The following is a 6,000-nucleotide window of genomic DNA, read 5'->3' on the forward strand; positions in this document are numbered from 1 at the left end:
GGTTTCAAGTCCTGTCAAGATTGATTACAGCAGAGTGGTGCAGCGGAAGCGTGCTTTCCCCATAACCCAGAGGTCGATGGATCGAAACTATCCTCTGCTAAGTCTTTTTAAATCTCAATCTTATTCAGGAGGCTTTTGCTATACACACAAAGAATTAACTCATGGACGCTCCAGAGGCACTAGACTCCACGGACAGAGATTGTGGTTTCGGATCATATCAAGATTGATTACAGCAGAGTGGCGCAGCGGAAGCGTGCTGGGCCCATAACCCAGAGGTCGATGGATCGAAACCATCCTCTGCTAAGTCTTTTTAAATCTCAATCTTATTATGGAGGATTTTACAATACAAACAAAAAGTTAACTCCTAGAAACTCCAGAGGCACTGGACTCCTAAGCCAGGGATTGTGGGTTCGAGTCCCATCTGGGGTGATTACAGCAGAGTGGCGCAGCGGAAGCGTGCTGGGCCCATAACCCAGAGGTCGATGGATCGAAACCATCCTCTGCTAAGTCTTTTTAAATCTCAATCTTATTCAGGAGGCTTTTACAATACACAAAGAGTTAACTCCTAGAAACTCCAGAAGGCACTGGCCTCCTCAGACAGAGATTGTGGTTTCAAGTCCTGTCAAGATTGATTACAGCAGAGTCGCGCAGCAGAAGCGTGCTGGGCCCATAACCCAGAGGTCGATGGATCGAAACCATCCTCTGCTAAGACCTTTTACCTTCTAGACACTCTTGAATCCCTAAAAATGGGCAACAACCATAGGTTGGTCATGAAAAGCTGAGGCCACTTTCACCTCTCATAATAGTCATTCATCTAGAAGACTCTTTGTGTGTATTGTAAAGGACTCCTGATTAAGATTGAGATTTAAAAGGGCAAGTTAACAAATGGTTAAAGCCCCAGTGGCCTAATGGATAAGGCACTGGCCTCCTAAGCCAGGGATTGTGTGTTCGAGTCCCATCTGGGGTGATTACAGCAGAGTGGTGCAGTGGGACCGTGCTGTGCCCATAACCCAGAGGTCAATGGATCGTAACCATCCTCTACTAAGTCATTTTAAATCTCAATATTATTCAGGAGGCTTTTACTATACACACAAATAATTAACTCATAGACTCTCCAGAGGCACTGCCTCCTCAGACAGAGATTGTGGTTTCAAGTCCTGCCAAGATTTATTACAGCAGAGTGGCGCAGCGGAAGTGTGCTGGGCCCATAACCCATAGGTCGATGGATCGAAACCATCCTGTGCTAAGTCTTTTTAAATCTCAATCTTATTCAGGAGGCTTTTACAATACACACAAAAAGTTAACTCCTAGAAACTCCAGAGGCACTGGACTCCTAAGCCAGGGATTGTGGGTTCGAGTCCCATCTGGGGTGATTACAGCAGAGCGGCACAGCAGAAGCATGCTGGGCCCATTACCTAGAGGTCGATGGATCGAAACCATCCTCTGCTAAGTCTTTTTAAATCTCATTCTTATTCAGGAGGCTTTTACAATACACAAAGAGTTAACTCCTAGAAACTCCAGAGGCACTGGCCTCCTCAGACAGAGATTGTGGTTTCAAGTCCTGTCAAGGTTGATTACAGCAGAGTGGCGCAGCGGAAGCGTGCTGGGCCCATAACCCAGAGGTCGATGGATCGAAACCATCCTCTGCTAAGACCTCTTACCTTCTAGACACTCTTGAATCCCTAAAAATGGGCAACAACCACAGGTTGGTCATGAAAAGCTGAGGCCACTTTCACCTCTCATAATAGTCATTCATCTACAAGACTCTTTCTGTGTATTGTAAAGGACTCCTGATTAAGATTGAGATTTAAAGGGGCAAGTTAGTAACTGCATTAAAGCCCCAGTGGCCTAATGGATAAGGCACTGGCCTCCTAAGCCAGGGATTGTGGGTTCGAGTCCCATCTGCGGTGATAACAGCAGAGTGGTGCAGTGGGCCCGTGCTGAGCCCATAACCCAGAGGTCAATGGATCGTAACCATCCTCTACTAAGTTGTTTTAAATCTCAATATTATTCAGGAGGCTTTTACTATACACACTAATAATTACCTCATAGACACTCCAGAAGCACTGGCCTCCGCAGACAGAGATTGTGGTTTCAAGTCCTGTCAAGATTGATTACAGCAGAGTAGCGCAGCGGAAGCGTGCTGGGCCCATAACCCAGAGGTCGATGGATCGAAACCATCCTCTGCTAAGTCTTTTTAAATCTCAATCTTATTCAGGAGGATTTTGCTATACACACAAAGAATTAACTCATGGACACTCCAGAGGCACTAGACTCCTCGGACAGAGATTGTGGTTTCGAATCGTATCAAGATTGATTACAGCAAAATGGCGCTGCGGAAGCGTGCTGGGCCCATAACTCAGAGGTCGATGGATCGAAACCATCCTCTGCTAAGTCTTTTTAAATCTCAATCTTATTCAGGAGGCTTTTACAATACACAAAGAGTTAACTCCTAGAAACTCCAGAAGGCACTGGCCTCCTCAGACAGAGATTGTGGTTTCAAGTCCTGTCAAGATTGATTACAGCAGAGTTGCGCAGCAGAAGCGTGCTGGGCCCATAACCCAGAGGTCGATGGATCGAAACCATCCTCTGCTAAGACCTTTTACCTTCTAGACACTCTTGAATCCCTAAAAATGGGCAACAACCATAGGTTGGTCATGAAAAGCTGAGGCCACTTTCACCTCTCATAATAGTCATTCATCTAGAAGACTCTTTGTGTGTATTGTAAAGGACTCCTGATTAAGATTGAGATTTAAAAGGGCAAGTTAGCAAATGGTTAAAGCCCCAGTGGCCTAATGGATAAGGCACTGGCCTCCTAAGCCAGGGATTGTGTGTTCGAGTCCCATCTGGGGTGATTACAGCAGAGTGGTGCAGTGGGACCGTGCTGTGCCCATAACCCAGAGGTCAATGGATCGTAACCATCCTCTACTAAGTCATTTTAAATCTCAATATTATTCAGGAGGCTTTTACTACCTCCTCAGACAGAGATTGTGGTTTCAAGTCCTGCCAAGATTTATTACAGCAGAGTGGCGCAGCGGAAGCGTGCTGGGCCCATAACCCATAGGTCGATGGATCGAAACCATCCTGTGCTAAGTCTTTTTAAATCTCAATCTTATTCAGGAGGCTTTTACAATACACACAAAAAGTTAACTCCTAGAAACTCCAGAGGCACTGGACTTCTAAGCCAGGGATTGTGGGTTCGAGTCCCATCTGGGGTGATTACAGCAGAGCGGCGCAGCGGAAGCATGCTGGGCCCATTACCTAGAGGTCGATGGATCGAAACCATCCTCTGCTAAGTCTTTTTTAATCTCATTCTTATTCAGGAGGCTTTTACAATACACAAAGAGTTAACTCCTAGAAACTCCAGAGGCACTGGCCTCCTCAGACAGAGATTGTGGTTTCAAGTCCTGTCAAGATTGATTACAGCAGAGTGGCGCAGCGGAAGCGTGCTGGGCCCATAACCCAGAGGTCGATCCTCTGCTAAGACCTCTTACCTTCTAGACACTCTTGAATCCCTAAAAATGGGCAACAACCACAGGTTGGTCATGAAAAGCTGAGGCCACTTTCACCTCTCATAATAGTCATTCATCTACAAGACTCTTTCTGTGTATTGTAAAGGACTCCTGATTAAGATTGAGATTTAAAAGGGCAAGTTAGTAACTGCATTAAAGCCCCAGTGGCCTAATGGATAAGGCACTGGCCTCCTAAGGCAGGGATTGTGGGTTCGAGTCCCATCTGCGGTGATAACAGCAGAGTGGTGCAGTGGGACCGTGCTGAGCCCATAACCCAGAGGTCAATGGATCGTAACCATTCTCTACTAAGTTGTTTTAAATCTCAATATTATTCAGGAGGCTTTTACTATACACACTAATAATTACCTCATAGACACTCCAGAAGCACTGGCCTCCGCAGACAGAGATTGTAGTTTCAAGTCCTGTCAAGATTGATTACAGCAGAGTGGCGCAGCGGAAGCGTGCTGGGCCCATAACCCAGAGGTCGATGGATCGAAACCATCCTCTGCTAAGTCTTTTTAAATCTCAATCTTATTCAGGAGGATTTTGCTATACACACAAAGAATTAACTCATGGACACTCCAGAGGCACTAGACTCCTCGGACAGAGATTGTGGTTTCGAATCGTATCAAGATTGATTACAGCAGAGTGGCGGTGCGGAAGCGTGCTGGGCCCATAACCCAGAGGTTGATGGATCGAAACCATCCTCTGCTAAGTCTTTTTAAATCTCAATCTTATTCAGGAGGCTTTTACAATACACACAAATAATTAACTCATAGACACTCCAGAGGCACTGCCTCCTCAGACAGAGATTGTGGTTTCAAGTCCTGCCAAGATTGATTACAGCAGAGTGGCGCAGCGGAAGCGTGCTGGGTCCATTACCCATAGGTTGATGAATCGAAACCATCCTCTGCTAAGTCTTTTTAAATCTCAATCTTATTCAGGAGGCTTTTACAATTCACACAAAAAGTTAGCTCCTAGAAACTCCAGAGGCACTGGACTACTAAGCCAGGGATTGTGGGTTCGAGTCCCATCTGGGGTGATTACAGCAGAGTGGCACAGTGGGACCGTGCTGTGCCCATAACCCAGAGGTCAATGGATCGTAACCATCCTCTGCTAAGACATTTTACCTTCTAGACACTCTTGAATCCCTAAAAATGGGCAACAACCACAGGTTGGTCATGAAAAGCTGAGGCCACTTTCACCTCTCATAATAGTCATTCATCTACAAGACTCTTTCTGTGTATTGTAAAGGACTCCTGATTAAGATTGAGATATAAAAGGGCAAGTTAGTTACTGCATTAAAGCCCCAGTGGCCTAATGGATAAGGCACTGGCCTCCTAAGCCAGGGATTGTGGGTTCGAGTCCCATCTGGGGTGATTACAGCAGAGTGGTGCAGTGGGACTGTGCTGTGCCGCGCTGTACAGCAGAGTGGTGCAGCGGAAGCGTGCTGGGCCCATAACCCAGAGGTCGATGGATCGAAACCATCCTCTGCTAAGTCTTTTTAAATCTCAATCTTATTCAGGAGAATTTTACAATACACACAAAGAATTAACTACTAGAAACTCCAGAGGCACTGGACTCCTAAGACAGGGATTGTGGGTTCAAGTCCCATCTGAGGTGATTACAGCAGAGTGGCGCAGCGGAAGCGTGCTGGGCCCATAACCCAGAGGTCGATGAATCGAAACCATCCTCTGCTAAGTCTCTTTAAATCTCAATCTTATTCAGGAGGCTTTTACTATACACACAAATAATTACCTCATAGACACTCCAGAGGCACTGCCTCCTCAGACAGAGATTGTGGTTTCAAGTCCTGCCAAGATTGATTACAGCAGAGTGGCGCAGCGGAAGCGTGCTGGGTCCATAACCCATAGGTTGATGGATCGAAACCATCCTCTGCTAAGTCTTTTTAAATCTCAATCTTATTCAGGAGGCTTTTACAATACACACAAAAAGTTAACTCCTAGAAACCCCAGAGGCACTGGACTACTAAGCCAGGGATTGTGGGTTCGAGTCCCATCTGGGTTGATTACAGCAGAGTGGCACAGTGGGACCGTGCTGTGCCCATAACCCAGAGGTCAATGGATCGTAACCATCCTCTGCTAAGACATTTTACCTTCTAGACACTCTTGAATCCCTAAAAATGGGCAACAACCACAGGTTGGCCATGAAAAGCTGAGGCCACTTTCACCTCTCATAATAGACATTCATCTACAAGACTCTTTCTGTGTATTGTAAAGGACTCCTGATTAAGATTGAGATTTAAAAGGGCAAGTTAGTAACGGCATTAAAGCCCCAGTGGCCTAATGGATAAGGCACTGGCCTCCTAAGCCAGGGATTGTGGGTTCGAGTCCCATCTGCGGTGATAACAGCAGAGTGGTGCAGTGGGACCGTGCTGAGCCCATAACCCAGAGGTCAATGGATCGTAACCATTCTCTACTAAGTTGTTTTAAATCTCAATATTATTCAGGAGGCTTTTACTATACAC

General features: G+C 46.1%; 5 non-coding genes across 5 annotated transcripts; all 5 read left to right on the top strand.

Annotated features, from left to right (window-relative positions):
* The first annotated feature begins 894 nt into the window (after positions 1-894).
* Positions 895-967, top strand: trnar-ccu (transfer RNA arginine (anticodon CCU)). The gene has a single exon. It is a non-coding gene; the product is annotated as a tRNA-Arg (tRNA).
* An 870-nt stretch (positions 968-1,837) lies between these two features.
* On the top strand, positions 1,838-1,910 carry trnar-ccu (transfer RNA arginine (anticodon CCU)). The gene has a single exon. It is a non-coding gene; the product is annotated as a tRNA-Arg (tRNA).
* Positions 1,911-2,781: 871 nt separating this feature from the next.
* trnar-ccu (transfer RNA arginine (anticodon CCU)) lies at positions 2,782-2,854 on the top strand. The gene has a single exon. It is a non-coding gene; the product is annotated as a tRNA-Arg (tRNA).
* Positions 2,855-4,818: 1,964 nt separating this feature from the next.
* Positions 4,819-4,891, top strand: trnar-ccu (transfer RNA arginine (anticodon CCU)). The gene has a single exon. It is a non-coding gene; the product is annotated as a tRNA-Arg (tRNA).
* A 913-nt stretch (positions 4,892-5,804) lies between these two features.
* On the top strand, positions 5,805-5,877 carry trnar-ccu (transfer RNA arginine (anticodon CCU)). Its single transcript has one exon. It is a non-coding gene; the product is annotated as a tRNA-Arg (tRNA).
* Positions 5,878-6,000: the final 123 nt, after the last annotated feature.

Source organism: Carassius carassius, chromosome 11 (genome assembly GCF_963082965.1).
Source record: "Carassius carassius chromosome 11, fCarCar2.1, whole genome shotgun sequence".
Lineage (NCBI taxonomy): Eukaryota > Metazoa > Chordata > Actinopteri > Cypriniformes > Cyprinidae > Carassius > Carassius carassius.